This window comes from Falco peregrinus, chromosome Z (assembly GCF_023634155.1).
Source record: "Falco peregrinus isolate bFalPer1 chromosome Z, bFalPer1.pri, whole genome shotgun sequence".
In the NCBI taxonomy this organism is placed as follows: Eukaryota; Metazoa; Chordata; class Aves; order Falconiformes; family Falconidae; genus Falco; species Falco peregrinus.
In genome coordinates, this window is record NC_073739.1 from 32,480,651 (window position 1) to 32,494,827 (window position 14,177).

Sequence of the window (14,177 nt, forward strand, 5' to 3'; positions counted from 1 at the left end):
TTCCATAATGCTGCATACTTCTTAAAAAAGAAAAGACCTTGCAATAGTCAGAGAATATGGGACAAAATTATTCCTAAAACTGAAATTCCTCTAGAAGAATAATAACGAAAAAATAGTAACAGGACTTGGGGACACATGCAAGTAAATCTTGCTCATGCGAGTGCCCCTCTGTGTAATCTTGCCCATAGCCTAATGCCTTTGCTGTGCCTTGACGTCCTTTTCTCTCTCCTGTTCAGATGCTGAGCCCTGCAGGGGAGGGGTACACAACATCGGGCGCAATGGGGTCATCACTGCTGTGAGGAATTCTCACCGTTCTTGCAGCAAGAGTAGTTTCTTCCTTTCCAGTGGGAGAATTGTGTTAAACGGGGTTTAGATTAAGCTAGAAGCTCCAGGTTTCTCCCTTTTGCCATTGGCAGTCCTTGGAAGGCCCTGACGGCTTTAGCTGGCACTGGCTTGTTTTTATTGTTAGTGCATGGGCAGACGAATTCTTTAGTGGATTTCTCCCACTCTCAGCCTGTACCTGTAAAGAAAATGGAGCCCAGGCTCTAGCAGAGCACGGAGAGATGTGTACATTATTGCTTTACTCCTCTAGAGGGAACTGTTACTGTGTTTTAAATCTCCCCACGCATTTCTCTGTAAATGCTGCAGGCTGGCCGAGATGAGGGAAGAGCTGCAACCTCCTTTGCCAGAATGAAACCTGGCAGAATCCCACTCTCTGGAAACCAGCAGTAGCTGTCTTCAGGTGACAATGACTTCCAGTTTTGCCAGAACTCCTTTCTTACCCTGGCCTGGTATTTCCACCCCTAAGAAACATGCAGGACAGTGGTAAGTATCCCTCGGAGCACTGGATTTAGATCTTCTCCAGTCCTGCTGCAGTGCATGCTACATCAGGTTTACAAGCTGATGGATGAGGCTTGAATTCTCCTGTTTGTGTATTGGCATCAGACAATAGAAAACTTTGTCCTGGGGGTTTAACAGAAAAGACTGGGAGGCAGGGGGAGGACTGGGGAGAAGCGTGGGGAGCAGCAACTGTACTGCAACCATTTCTAACCCAGACCGTCCCTTTACAAAGCTACTTTGTTAGCTGCAGAGGCTGAGGCCTCTTTTCCCTGAGCATCCTCCACTAGTTCCCGATCACCCACCTGCAGTAGGAACTATTACTTAACTCAGCAGTGTAACTTTCAGGCCCCCATAGGTTTCAAGATCCACGGGTGGCAAATAGAAGGAAAGAACTACTCTGTGGGAGGGACAACTTCTGCATTCAGAACGGAGAGCAGTCTTTCTGGATATCATGGGGTCTCTGTTTTGGGCTGAGCTGGTCACAGTAGATGAGTGCAGCTCTGTCACAGGACCTCAGGGGAACGACTGGGTAATAGGGTAGGCTCCTTCCCAGTTCCCTCTGCAGTTCTGTGCTGTTCCTGAAGACCAGCATCAATCTGCCAGCTTCTTAGATTACCCTTATATGGAAAAGTCATAAATCACCACTTCTGTTCATGCTGCTTTGGTGCAGTGCCAGCCTTCCTACGCTCCACAGATATCTTTATAGGGAACAAGCTGTGACAGAGTGCAGATGCAAACCCAGTGGTGCAACCTTTGACTAGCTTACTACTGGGAAAAGGGACAGCCATGAATACAGAAGAGCTTTGGTCCGAGTCATCATCCTCATCAGCTGGAAATTATAATAAAGAAAATGGAGAAAAGTGAACAGCTAAGTCTTTGCTTTTGCATACCTTGTCTGCATTTTGCAGAATTCTCCAGTCTACCAGCTTGGCCTTCTGGTGTGAACTCCAAGAAACAAAGCATTCCAAGAAACAAAACTGAAGTTATGAGCAGTCTGAAGTCCCATCACTCAGCTGGATAGGTCAGGTAGTACAGAAGGCCTGTGTGTGCTTGGAACCAGAAAGAAAAGCAATAATAAAACCACAGATTTCTGTTCTTTTCAGGTTTTCTAGATGAACAAAGACTTACTGTAGGCAGGGATTTCAGATATACTCACTATACAGTGTGAACTGTGTATTCTGTGTGAATTTCAACTCTGTTCTGGAGCAGTCATTCCTGATCTCTAGCAAGAAGGCCCTTTTTGCAGATCACCATGACAATGCCATGCTGCTAGGTATACACATTGAATAATGTGTGTCTTGAGGAGGACAAGACAGATTTGAGCATGCAAGTGTTGTTGAGACAAAGCTGAAGGACTCTCATGTATGTGCAGTACAGTAGAACTCAGTCCAGACAGACAGCTTAGACCAAACTGTCATCACAACAGCTAACCTTTCAGAGGGAAGCCCAGGAGCTACATCGCGTGTGTGCACCATGATCAACAAGAGGACTTGAGCCCAGGAGTACAGTGGGGACTGAGCCAGCTGAGCAGTTGAATACACACACTGCTGAAAAGGTAGTAGCATGCATCTGCTTTTCTATGTCAGAGGGCAGCTGGCTCTGGGTTTTGCAACTGCAATTTCTCTCAAAAGCTTTGCAGAAGCAGGTGGCATGGTAAAGTACATGTTTTGTGGCAGCATACGCAGCAGTCATATGTGCCACTTTTGGTCTGGTGTCAATCTTCCCTTTCTTACGTGTGCTTGCACTGACATACTCCTCTCAACTTCACAGCCCACCTCTGTTCATAGTCCTTTGATGAGGGCTGCTAATCATCAACATGGCTGGCTGCACTCCTTGCCTACTCAGGGGAGAAACAAAGGTAGAAAGTCCCACCGCTGCTGTGTGGGCAACCCCACAGCATAACTGGCAGAGTGAGGGAAATTCATGTTCTCAGAACTTCTGTTCCTCTGACACCACACCACGCACATCATCAGAGCACCTTCCTTCCCTAGCAAAGGGGAGGAAGAAACCCAAAACACAGAATAATCTGTGAGTAAAAGGAAATAGGAAAATGCTGACTCGTGAATCCCAGTTATCATGTGGCCAGCTACTGGGCTACTGTACCTAAATTTTATCCCTCACTTTTCCTACACCTTCACGGGGCCTGGCGCTTCTGCCTGCTGGGGCTAGAAGGGAAGAGGACATCTTTCCCATGATAGCATCTGTTACTTGGCACTGGGGAGAAGTCTATATGTACAGCTTTTGGAACATGATGATTTCAGGCTTCCAGAAATAAGTTATCTTTGCCTCAGGAGCAATGTTCCCTCAGCATGGAACAAATGCAAAATGTTTTCTCATGAGCTGAGAAATCATTAAACCAAAACCCACTGAGTGTGAAGATACTCCTAGCTGTTAATTAGCCTCTGTCTGCCACCTTACTGTCCTGGGATCTGGGATCCTTTTAAAGCTCATTTACCCAGTGAGACACTCCGGCTGTGTCTACATGTGAGGCAGAGTGGGTCTTCTAGGGGGGTCTAGGTACACTGAGCCATAGTGTAGAACAAAAATAAAGAAAAACAGCAAAAAACGTTGCAAAGCCTTAGCTTAAAGTCTAACTCATTTGACATGTCAACAAATGAACATTCAAGGACTGTGTACCTTAGGCTTCAGTATAAACACTTTAGCAATAGCTGGTACTATTTAACACACTGTGCACCTGCATACGGTTGGTGTACAGTTAGGTACAAAAATTGTACTTCTGTGCTAGACTTGTCAGTTTACCCAGAGGCCTTCACTTTATAAACTGAAATCCTCACTGTCACTACTGAATATTTCGAATTTCCGTTAAGGCAAGCGCTGTTGAAGAAGTTAGAACAGAAAATCAAAGATATTATTTGTCTATCGTCTGTGACATTTCACATTTTAGGGTTTTCCACAGACAAGGAAAAGAAAAAAGAAAAGGGCCTACCTCCAGCACTTTTCTAAGTCCGATGAGCAGGTTTTTAACCAAGTCTTTAGGGTAAGCCTAAGAACTGAGATGTTTAAATAAACTTTAAGTGTACTAGAATTGCTCTAATTTGAAAGGTGAATAACCAGTAAATAGGACTATCAGCCAGAATATATGACAATGGCTGGACCAGGTTACAGTTTTCCCAGCTGGGAATCCTTCTCTGACAGCCGCTAAAAGCAAATACCTGCACAACAGATCCAGTGTAGCCAGGTTTCTCCAAGATGCTTTCCCAGCCTCCAGTCATCTTATGCCCAGGGATTTCCAGTACTACATGTAGTACTGCTGTGCATGACAGCCCTAGATGGACTTTTCTTCCATGAACATGTCTAATCACTTCTGAACCACATAATCTTTTGGCATCTAAAATTCTTGTGTCAATGTGTCCCGCCTTTAAACTACATGTTTTGTGAAATATGTGCTTTATTTTGTCTTGAGATTTTGGGCATATCATAGATAATTGCTGTCACCATCTAGACTTGAAATGTGAGGAGAGAAAGTTCCCACAGGTCTCATCATCATGTGAGGGTACATCGCAGGCTGCTGCTTGGGTGAACCAGCTAGGTTTGTTGGCCACATAGCATGGATTTCATCTATTGTTACACATTAAGCAGGATTGCAGTAATAAATTCCCCTTCTTGAGAATACCCTGAAAGGTTTTCCAGAGAAGAAGAGCACCTCACACAGCAGCAGCACGGCTTGGAACACTAGTCTGTGCAAAGGCACACATAAAGCATTTGCAGAGATCTTTCTCTCCCTTGTAGGGCTGCTGTAGCAGTCTGGAGAAAATGGCGTCCATCCTGTCCCAAAGGATGCCTGTGGTCTCACTGCAGTGTTACTGGTCTGCAACAGTGGGGCAAGGAGTGGGAAGAAAGGGGAAGAAGATCCACTGTCTAACAGTGAGAAATGCAAAGCATCTGCCCCAGGGTTAAGCCTGTTTTATGTGGAAATTACATCAAGACACTATACAAATGCTCTGCTGTGGTCCTCAACACAGCAGTGTTCAGCCTTTCAGACCAAGGGATGCCATGTTGACAGCTCCCTGAAATGATGGAGTGACCAGGGATCAGAAACAGGAAAGAAAGTTGGTCAAATGAGGATGTTGCTTTGTTTCCTTTTCTTTCCTAGGACTCACTTGCTCTTGAAAGTGATCTGGAACATTTTTTTGCCATTGTACCTTTTTACAGAGATCCCAGGTTTTAATACACTTGAATCTGAGGTGGCTGGAAAACTATCTTCTACTCTTAATTATGTTCAAAGTACCTGGCAGGAAAGAGGCTGATGAAAGAATTTTTATGAGCACTGGGAGACCTGAACTATCCACAGTCTCTGTAGGTGAGTCATTTAATCTACCCCACTATCTCTGTTTTACATTTCTTAAATACACTCTAATGAGAATAAAACTCATTAATGATTGTTGGATAGGCAAGCTGTAGGAAGGTGTGGGCCCACAAGTGCCTAGATAACAAAGTGGAGAAAAAAATAAAAAGAAAATAATATGCCAGTTAAAACCTATGCTCACCAGCAGCATCTTGGGGTAAAAACAGTCTTTAAGCTTTGTCTAACATTGTTCTTCAGAGTGCCCGTATCCATAGGCAAAACAATCCTTTTGCACATTTTACTTCTAAAGCCAAGTGCTTGAAAACTGCCTAGCATCCCAGACCTTGTGCTCACCCCTGCAGTAGCAGTAGTCACATGCAAATGGCCATCCTGCCACTTCAGCAGGAATTTGTCCGAAAGTAACCTTTCTCCCCTGAAGCAGAGGCATTGTTTAATTCCCTTCTCATGTTAGTCTCATGGTGGGCTGCTTTGTGGTGGCTGTCAGGCAGCAGCTATCCAAGTGAAAAGATAAGCAGGGAAAGGAGCTTAGAGGAGTCAGTATGTAAATATGTATCTAATCCATGCATAAATATATACATATATATGTATATGTAGTGATTTTAGAGGGGGGTGGTACCAGAGGCTGCTGATCTCACAGAGTTCAAGACTTGCTCTCTCCTGGAAGCAAAGGAAGGTTTCATTTTCATGGTGGAAGTGACTGGCACAGGTTGTGTGACATATATTTGTATACCTTCCTCTTCACTCCTTTCCAGTTTCCCCTATGTGCCACGTTCTGGGAAAGCTGCTGCAGAAAGGGAACAGCCAGCCTGAAAGGTATAGGAGGGTCATGTTGTGATCACAAAGGAGAAAGAGGTCAGGAAGGCACTGGAAAAAGCTGTGTCCCTGGGCATTCATCCGTAGGCTAGGGACGAGGGACAAAATACATTTGGGAAGGTGGGTAATGTGACAAGGATACAGTAATGTCTCACTGCCCACTCGTGCCATTTGCATGCCATTTCTTCCAAGTCTATACTGTTTTCAGCTTGTTTCTTAATCTAAAGAAAGTGGTTCCCCTCCCTGCCTGCTTGTGTTAGCTGCTCCGTAACTGGCACTTTAGTTCCTCTCACAGCTCTCAGACAGCTCTAGGTCCTTCCTGTGAGATTGTGACCCCCCCCCCCCCCCCCCCAAGCTGAGCCCTCTCCTCCTCACCCCAACTTATCTCCTCACCACGGGGCCTCTGAGGGATACAAACAAGTCTCCCAGGAACTGATAATGGGTAAATGGTTAGAGGGAGACATGAAGCCTACCCACAGCTCTGTGAAAATACCCCAGGCTCAGAGCCTCTTTTTTTCCTGTGAAAAGTATATAAAGAAGATGTCTTTTAGGGAGCAGTAGTCAAGGGCTGGTCTCACCAGGAGAAGCAAAGGCTGCTAAATCTGTCGACCTGATTCTGCCACTTACCAAGAGAGCACAGGGGATCACTCTGAATAGCTGAAGCAACCCAGTAACTGCTCCATAAACTATGAAGAGTCTGTGCACAGCTGCAGGAAGTTTTCTTTGGCCACGTCTGGCAGGAAATTTCAAAATGTATGTGTATGTATGTACACACCGTCTAGTACATTGTACTACGTTAAGCAGAGATCTGATGGACAAGTCTAGCAAAGGAAACTGGACCTCAAACACCCGCAGGGAGGGTACAATGGCAGACCACTGGCCCTCCTGCAAGGCTGCCCTTGTATGCACATCCCTGGGAGCGTTCTTGGTAGTGCTGTAAAAGGCCATTTTCACCTCCAGCTTTGTTCTGAGAAAGAACACTTTTTTCAGTGAAAGAAGGAAAACCTCTGAGCCTAGAAACACTGCCTGTCAATTGTAATTTGTGAACACAACAGAGGACAAGATGAGATTCCTGAGTTTACTGTTATGTAGTCTCAGCTTTTAAAGAAAATGGGTTGTTCTCATGCTGCCTGGAGGAGAAAAGGAAGATCTGGGGTCAGTGACAATGCAAGACAACATGTCTGGTAAGGGATGCTGTAAGAAATTCAGGAGCTCAGACCTAGCTGTGCTGTAACTAAGAAGGAACCAGCTAGCTAACTGCCACATCTTCATGGGCTGGGAGGGTGAGCATGCACAGTATCCCAGCACTGCACAGCAGTGACTAGCTTATCTTCAGTGTTCAGTCTTCAGAGTACTGAGTTACTAGGAAAGCTTTTTTCCCCCTCTCTCTTTCCCTCACTGGTTTTTAACTTTAACAAATGTGAAAGGTGCTGATAAATACTGCAAGTGAATGATAGAGTATTTACTCACTCATGCTCCCCCCAGTTTGTGAATTTGTCTCAGCATTGTTAAAGAGCAAGGATCTTTCCTATGTTACATTACTCTTTCACACAGCAATGGCTGAAGCCTTAATACTGACCAGTCTTTTCTTCTGCATCAACCCTTGCTGCTTCCAGCTACTCAGGGTGTTACATTGGACCTTTCTTTCTTCCTGGAAAAGTTATTCTTGGGTGTGTACTCTGTTGTTAATTCAGCAGAGGTAGAAGGAACACAGCCATGTTTCTTGTCAGCCTGCTTGTGCTAAAGAGCTGTGGGCCTGGCTACTCTTCTGTATAGCACTTACATGTCTCTCCATGGTGACAGCAATATTGACAGGTTTTCTCTTAGAGGAGAAGATGGTGCAGAATCAATGGAAGTGCCTTGGTAAAGGCAACAGAAATATTGTTGACAGAAGCTGCCTTGTGATGTGTTCTCCTGTGTCAGTCCTTAAACAAAAAATGTGGTTTACTCTTGGTCCTGGCATCCACTGTCTGTTTTCTGGCATAGCTACTCTCACAGGATGGCTTTCCTAAAGGCAGAGAGCTGTGTGATGCTGTCCCCAAAGCAGCAACACTTGAAATCCACATCTTGAGAACTACAACAGTGATTTAGGTGTTCCCACAGGTCAAGATGTTTCACTCCCTAATGACATACATTTATCAAGAGATAGGAGTAAGGGATCTTACTGTCTCAGCTTTAATGTGACAGTCCTTCACTACTTGGTTGTATTGATTCTTTCAAAGTGTATTGATGTAGAAAGGACTTGTATCATAGGGAAAAGGTGCAGGAAACCGGTTACGGGATTTTTATTAGGCTCAGTTGCACACCTGACCAAGCTTGACCTGTAGGGAGTAATTAACCCTCTTCTACTGTAATCAGACTGTTTTTAATATAGTTATGAGGATTCATCAAAACCCTATTCCAAATCTTCAAGCATCTCCTCCACAAACAGCTGAATTTATTTCCACTTAGCATCAGTTTACATAATGTAAAAAAAGTCTAGTCTGGCACAGTGGTAGGAGAGACCTGAACTTAATGCAGTTCTTACTCCATGGGCAGCCTTTCTTTCAGTCTAATATAGCATGTGATACTTAATTCAATTATTAAAGTGTTTGTCTTTCAGGATTTAATATTCTGTGTCTCATCTTTAGAAACATTAAATATGGGACTCAAACTGAACTACATAAAATACACATTGGTGAGGTTTTGACCAACACTAGACAAGCATATAAAAGTTAATCCCCCCAGCGGCATACATACAAGACTTTGTAGGGAGAAATGCATTCCTGTTTAACAACACTGTATGTACCTCAGCAATGAATACTATAGGAAATAAGACACAGAGTGAAGGAGATATTCTCTGTAGGATATGGATCTAGAGTCCTGAAGATTCCAGCAGGTTGCACAGAGCAAAGTCCAAATAAGAGACTACTGCTATTTCTTTAAATGAACATACAGTGCAATGGACAGAAGATGGTTTAATGGATAGGTTCTCTTACGCTGATTTGTTAGGAAATCAGCTCATGGAGGACTTGGAAACACCTCTACTGTTAGCTCAGTATGGTTCCTTTCTCTCCCCATCTGTGAAGGCTTTTAGACCAAAAGCTGGGGTTAAAGTGAACCTAACAGGAAAGGCAAAAAAAGTGTTGCAGAGTCCTTGGAGAAGCAGCTGATGCAGACTCATCTCCTAGCTGGCTGGAGGGGGTATAGTCTTGGAGAGGGTAACGCACAAATTCACCAGGATCCTATGAGGCCATGGGACAGGGAGCACAAGGGCATTGGTAGGCGGAAGGATGACGAATTCTGCAAAATTGGTCAGAAGATAAGTGAAAGGAGAAATGGAAAACAGGATTCAGCAGCAAGCTAGTGTAAGTTTGAGGAGAAGGTCATAGAGGCTTAGTCATACCTACACAAAGATGTCCAAGCATCTGGTCCAAGCTTGGTAAGGAAATACAAGTTCTCCTCTCTGATTATTTAAAAGCTACTTTTCAGAGCTCTTTGCCAACTTGGTTACGCTTTGTCTGGAGGAAAATGCTCACATGTAACCACAGTTATTGCTACCCCTAAGATGCCCAAGAAAGTCTTGAAGGCAATGGGACTACTACCTTGACAGCTAACACGGTGCCATCACGTGGACCCTGTCAGTGAATAGGCAAAAGCAAATGAAGTGATGGTCAGGAACCAGTTACTCAGAAGTGGTACCACTCCACTCAGTAACTGAAATGTCTCAGAGAGGGCTGCCTCAGCACTGACAAAAAGCCCCAATTAAACCTTGTATAGAGGTTTTGCCCTCTTGCCCTCTTCTAAAGCTCCCACACGAATTCAGAATGATGCTTTCAAATGCAGAGGGGAGAAAAGGACACAAAAATGTGAATGTGATTGGGTGCTTAAGCCTTTCCTTAAAAATATCCAGCCATAAAAATGTCATTGTTTTTATGCTCCAATTTAAATCTTCATACATTAAGTAAGGGAGTAAAGTTACTGTCAAAAGAATGTTCCCCGGCATTTCCCTGATTTCTCCCCAGGGTCTTTAAATTCACTGATGTCAAAAGAAAAACAAAGAACTACAGCAAGGCACATGAACACAGCTCTATAAATAAAAAAGAAAATGGGTCTGGGTGGGGGGAAGCAAGCATCTTCCATTTCTTGAATTGGCCATTGTGTAAGCATTTGCTTACTCCATCACTGCTCTGTGCTCAGGACATTAAGAGAAGACTCATATTGGAAGCAGTCTTTCTATTGCACTGAGCCCAGTTTGTGTCTCCTGTCTAAGGTCTGGGAAATAAAATCAGAGAGATTAAGATCTACTTTTTACCCTTGAACTGGAAAACCTTGCAAGCAAAGGGCAAAATTTTGCCAAGATAAACAAGAAAATTTGACTTAATTTTGTGTCTGGGTTATAAATACAATAAAAAGCGGGAAAAATTAGTCATATATAAATAATAGCTCGATTACATTCATGAAAATGTGGGTGGGTGTTCTGGGTGGAATAATTTGCTAAGGCAGAGCTGCTCTTCCTCTTAATTTATTCTTCTTGCTGAATTTGTGCTTCTACTTTTTAACCTTGATTATATCTTGCTCTTCATTCTATAATCTGGGTGATCTTTCTATAATGGGTCTTTACATACTTTCCTTTAGGACTGGTTTGTTATGGACTAAAAATTTTTAATAGATACAAACATAGTGTAAAGCACTTCAGTGTATACCTAACCTCAGGTGCACACTTCCATCTTCCTGATGTCAGGAGAATGTGTATTTAAAATCAAGAGAATGCTTAACAGCTTTACTGTGCTAATCTTGGTATGGCTGATTTTACTGCGTTGAAGTGCAGTACTGTACAACCTGCTGCAACACCAAAGACCCCTCTTCCGTCTTGCCTCTTCTTAGCTATTTCTGCTCTTTCTTTTTGCTTTTTGTTTTCATTTCTCTCAAAATGGATGCTGACATGTAACATAATGCTCCAAAATTTAGACTTTTTTCAAGCCTCCTGGCTGTTGAACCTCACTGCTACAGATCAAGAAACCACCTGCTCCAGCTATGCTATTACCCACTTTGCAGCTTGGCAGCCAGTGAGGAGTTTAAGAATCAGTGTGACCGTGGTTGGCTTCAGAGCAAGACCCAACAAGGGGCTGGAAGGGGAACACCACCTGAGACATGAGCGTGCCACACATAGCAGTGAGCTGGAGTTACATGAGAGCATCCCTGAGATGGCTCCCATTGCCCGCGGGAATGTCTGGCCTGCCAGCAACAAGGCCAAGGCAAACAGTGGGGTTCGCTTGGGATTGTCTTAGTCTCATACCCTCCTACAGGGGTCCCTAGATGTTACATGAGGTGCTATGTACCATGTCTTTCTCTCTCTTTCTCTCCCCCCACCACCTTCTTAATTTTAATTGGGTGCTATTTACATCACTGCAATTATGCTGTTTGTTCTGGCCTCCCATAAATAAGCAAGTCTGTACTGGCCAAGAGATGCTTGGAATATCTGTGGGAAGTCATCCAGAGCTGGTATTTAATCTAGAGCCTGAGCAGACCATGACTTGACATTGTATACACTCAGTCTGATAACAACGCATAAGAGGAGCAAAGGCAAGAAAGCTTGAGCTGTGCTTTCATTTTAAAACTGGAGTATCATGCCAGGTGTTAGGAAAGCACTCAACAACCCCACTGTCAACAAAAAGACTTTTCCCAGCCTCAATGAGATTTGGATTAGGCCTCACACTGTGAGGGCAGAGTTGGCCTTTTCACCTGGAGCACAAGCCTGGCAGCCCTCTCCTCACATCCAAAGTCAGCTGTGGAAAAGGTTTTTAATCCCAGGGGTTAAAGAAGCCTTGTGAAGCAGCAGCGTCCCAGGCTGAGGGACAAAACAGCAAAAGCTCCTGAATGCAGCATGTCACAGGAAGGAAGCAAGGGCCTCACCAAAGGCTGAGGATCTAACAAGGAAACGTTCTGAAGTCTTTTTTTCAATGTTTCTTTCAAAAAATTGTAGCTATTCTTAGCATCTTTTCAACCTGTTCTAGCATAGGAATCTGTCCGTGCTGCAACTAATTTCCATGGCGCGCCTGTGCATACAAAGAAGCAAAGCCAGCACTGGCAGTCCTCTCTGTCTGTGAGTGTCCTTGTTTCACTACTTGTAAGATTCCAGGTTTACAGCTAATTGTGGGTAAAAAAAGCCATTGGTAGGTGGAGCAACACAAGATGTGTCCTCACTTCCTGGCGCTTTTGAGGACAGACACATGGCCAGCCAGGCTGTCTCACTGCTTAAGGAGTGGTTCGACAAGGTGGGGTGATGAACAGTAAGAGAGACTTTCCAGAGTCATTGGTGAGAAGCAAGACTAATGATATCAGGTTACTTCCCACAGGAAGGGTCTACAAAGAAGAACAAGGTGTTTATCTGATGAGAATGGCTGGGAGATTACATCATTGGACATACACTGCACCCACACAGTAACACCTGCTACACCCAAAGTGGTCCCTGTTTAGCATCTGCTTTTCTGATGTGGATGCATTGTTCTGGGTAAGCTAACTTGAAATGATTTAGGGAAGCATCACAAGCATTGCTGAACAGAGATAGCACCACACACGGATATAAAGGCATTGTTGAGACAAGCTCTACGTGGGATGTTCTGCCAAATGGTTCCCTTCCCTTCCTCTTCTCATTTCCTTGTTCTCCTTCAGTCAATGGAGAATGCTAATCCCTTTATTTGTTTATGTGTATACTGGTGACTTTCCAGACCTGCTACAAAAGTCATTTGACTAGAAGACTTTTCTGGAAAGAGGCAGCAAGGGAAGCTGGAAATTTCTTTCCTGAATGATGACTTGGTGGCAGTTGGATTGGTCCCCTTGGACCTGAGGATTTTGACATTGCTGTGTTTGGATTGACTATGGACAGCCCTGCACTGACAGCTGTAAGCAAGAAGGAAAATATTACAGCTAATTTAATTCTTCCCTTTTGTATTGAAAGTTTGTTTTCAGTATCTGGTTTTGACCAGTTTTAGAAACAACACATTTGCAATGTCTTGCTCATCCAAAGCAGCAAGCTTCTGACATTTTGTTCACAACACACAGAAAAAAGCAGACACACAGCTATAAGTGAAGGGAGAAAAGTATTTCCCATAGCTAGTCATCACAGTTTGTGAAGGGAAAAAAAGCACTGGTATACAAAGATGTGAGATTTATACAGGCCATCATGATTTCAAGGCTCATGGAAATCAACCACCCACTTTACAGACATGGAAAGAGGAATAGCTTTCTCACTGCTAAATCAATTTAAGTGCTTTCTCAGCTTTTATAGAGGAACTAATTTTGGATTTCAGATGATAAGCTATTATTCTTGCCCCATGCAGTCTAATGTTTAAAGCACGTGCCCCCTGATGCGAATCCAGGTGCCACATTTCAGGCTTCTATGAAGAATGTGCTCCCTCAGCAAGGCAGTCAAACCATCTAACTAACAAACTGCTAACTGAGTATGGAGACACCTACAGACAGCACATTCGTTGCTGGTCTAAACAATTTCTCAGAATGAAATATGTAGGCAAAAAATCTAGGCACTAGGTACTTAAGTCAGGACTTCCTTGCCTTGCAGGTACGTTGGCTGAAATTGTTTTCTTCGCCCTTTCTTTCTAGCTAAGAATGGCTTCTTCTGCCTGTTCAAGCCATTGGTTAGCCATGGGACAGCCTGTCTCCTCCATAGCCTTCTCTGGAGACAGCTGGCAGGGTGAGCAGGGATCATCACCCTTCTTGATGTGGCTGTGCACTGCAGAGCAAGATGCGAGAGTAACAGGGCCAGCACGGCTCTGAAGGCTCGCAGGGGAGACCTGGGTTCTAGTCCCTGCACCAAAAAAATAGTTCTCTTTTACCTCATAATGTTTTTAGCGTAGCGAGATTGTTGTGGCTTTAAAAGAGTACTAATACCACGGTGCTTTCCAGAGATGTGGTCACAGGCCTTATCTTGTACAAATGTAGGAGTCCTTCCAGGCACCCAACCCAGCTACTAACACAGGGAAAGCAGCAGAACCCTCAGAACACCTGCTGCCAGCATTTCCATGCACTCCCTCTCTGCAGTCTGGATTCCTCCCACTTTCCCCTCTCCCATTCATTCCCCCAGGTGACCCCCCAGCTCCCTCCCCTTCCCTCTTTCATCCCTCTCCCTCCATTCATCCTTTGCCTTTGTGCCCACTGGGGTTTCTATTGCATACATCCCCTCTGATTCCACAAGGAG

General features: G+C 44.2%; 1 long non-coding RNA gene across 1 annotated transcript; it reads left to right on the top strand.

Moving 5' to 3' along the window:
• Nucleotides 1-658: 658 nt before the first annotated feature.
• LOC129782748 (uncharacterized) lies at nt 659-12,884 on the top strand. The gene is made up of 3 exons (XR_008744807.1): nt 659-825; nt 5,014-5,161; nt 12,319-12,884. It is a non-coding gene; the product is annotated as an uncharacterized LOC129782748 (long non-coding RNA).
• Nucleotides 12,885-14,177: the final 1,293 nt, after the last annotated feature.